Source organism: Alligator sinensis, unplaced genomic scaffold (assembly GCF_000455745.1).
Source record: "Alligator sinensis unplaced genomic scaffold, ASM45574v1 scaffold417_1, whole genome shotgun sequence".
NCBI lineage: Eukaryota > Metazoa > Chordata > Crocodylia > Alligatoridae > Alligator > Alligator sinensis.
Window position 1 is genome coordinate 755108 of NW_005842433.1, and position 2475 is coordinate 757582.

Consider the following 2475-nt stretch of genomic DNA (forward strand, 5'->3'; position numbering starts at 1 on the left):
TATTGTACATAGGAAAACCAGTTTTCTTTTGCTGCCATTTAGCTTGACAGGACCTTTTAGTGCCTTCCCTAGCCTGCCAGGGAACAAGAAGGAAGCCACAGACCACTTCTACCTACTCTTGGTTTATGGAACAGAGGATAAGGGCTTTCCTTTCAGGGAGATAGCAAGGGCTGAGGCAGGGATGCAGTCATCCCTTGCAGAAAAAGGCCTACTTTTAATGAAAGGCATAACAAAGGGAGGAGATGCAGACTTCGATGGTTTTGTTCGGAATATGAACAGAACAGTCTCTCCCACTGGAATTGTTTCCAGAAGCTTTCATGGGGCCTCGCGGTATGAAAGCCCAGTTGGGAAGTCGCACAGTGGTATCCTCCTGCTACCTGCCATTGTCTTGAACAGCATGTGAGAAAAGATCTAGATTGGCAGACATAGATTGAGAGGTGATCAGCAGGCATCTACTTAAATTGTGCTTGCCACTGATTATTTTCAAGTAGCCATCATGCTGGTGACCACCAATTTAAGGTGCTTTTTGCACTGGTGGCCACCATTTTTTTCTCTCTCCCTCATGCCGATCATTGCCCAAGAGCCCAGTGGTGGCCCTGCCGCTCCCCATTTCTTTCTTTTTTTTTTTTTTTGGCAGCCATGGGTACATTCAGCACCCCAAAACAGCTGCTGAAAAACTACAACAAATCCTGCTAGGGGCAGGGGGCTAATCTGAAGTGGCAGAAGCTGGCAGGGGGAGGTAGGGGAATCGGGAGCAGGGATGGCTGTGGGACACAGGTGACCCATAGAGAATGAGTGCCAGGCTCCTGGTTCCCTGCTACCCCCTCGCCAGCTCCCACCACTTCAGTTTAATCTTCCCTGGTCTGCACAGCCTTCCCAAGGATCCTGATCACTGGGCTGCATGATTTAAATCCTCCTGGCCTCCCACGCTGTGCAGTGATTGTGCCAATCATCATGCTGGATCAGTGAGCCTGGCTGGGAGACCCTGTACCTTTCCCAGGGCCCCTGTGCTGCTGGGGAAGGTTTCCTGCACTTTTCTTTTCTCCCTGCTTGCTGCTGCTTGCCTCCACTAAGTTTTTTTCTTTTTCCCCCCTCCCCCAGGAGATTTTGTGCCAGTTTCAGGCCAAACAGGACTTTTCCTGGTCTTCAGGGAAAGCAGGGGATTTCTTGCTTTCCCTGAAAAATGCAAAAATGTGATTTAAGTACCTCCCTAGCAATCATTTACCACTCATTCCCTCCCAAAATTAATGTTGTAACTCAGAAAGGCATGTGGGCACAGGTTAGTGAACAACGAAACCTCTTTTCTGATGTGACAAGAACATTTCTGATCAAAAGCCAAATATTCCAATAAATGGCAATAAAATCAACTGAGAGGACAGGACAGCTGTGGGTTGGTTTTATTTGCTTTTACTGGTGTGTTTTTCATCAATAAGAAGACAGACCTGCTTTTTGTAATTCAGTTAACATTTATCGCCAAGCAATCTGCTCTAGCACTAACATCAGAGTGCCTGAAAAATGTATTTAAAGGACCACATGAGCAAACCTCGTTGACACTGGTTTTGTGAATTTAGCTGATTCTCTAACTTCTGATCACTGAGATACACAACAGATGGCCATGTTTCATCCAATTTGATTTCATTACTACTTGTCTCTGCCTACCCTCCAATGGGTGACGTGAGAACCTGCACTGAGTTAGGAGAAAGCTGAGCTGTTTAGCCTGAGTATAGTCTCAACAGTCTTTTCTCTCATACCAAGAATATTTTTTCAGTAACTTCACTTCTCCAAAGTCAAGGTACTGTGATAAGTTACTTCTGTAGAGAGGAGGACATCAATTTGGTTTTTCTAAGGGATTTTTTTCATGAAGTAACTATTAAAGGGATACATTCATTAACATGTTAGCTCAGCAGCTGCCAGACTGCAGACATTTTATAGCCACACTGCCCTGAAATTTAATCCAAATGTAATTGGGCAAATGAGAGAAATATCTCCCCTCCTTGGCACAGAACATGCTCTCTGCTTCCTGTACCACTCTCTGTGTTTCCATTACTCTCAGACGTGGCAGCATCAAGTACCTGTTCCTCTGAACAGAAGTCCACATCCCCTTTTCCAAGGTGGAAAACCCCCTCAAACCCCATCGCAGTCAACACAATATTTCAAATACCATTGTAATGCAGGTAGTCCCTATTCGAATGAGTCCCCTTTATGTGAGCTTTTGTACAAATCCAAGCAAAGACTGAGTTCCTGGCTTAACAAGCTTATTTTTTTTATTGTATTATAATACGGTACTTGCTAAAAGGCTGAAGGCTAGGATCCTATTATAGTAAGCACTCTACAAACCCATCTAGTGAATGACACTCCCTGTCCTGAACGGCATCTAAAGGCCTGAATGGCCAAACAGTGGCATAGGCAATGGACAGAAAAGCGTGGCATGACACACCTGAAGTCAGACAGCAGATCAGTGACAAAGTCAAGGCC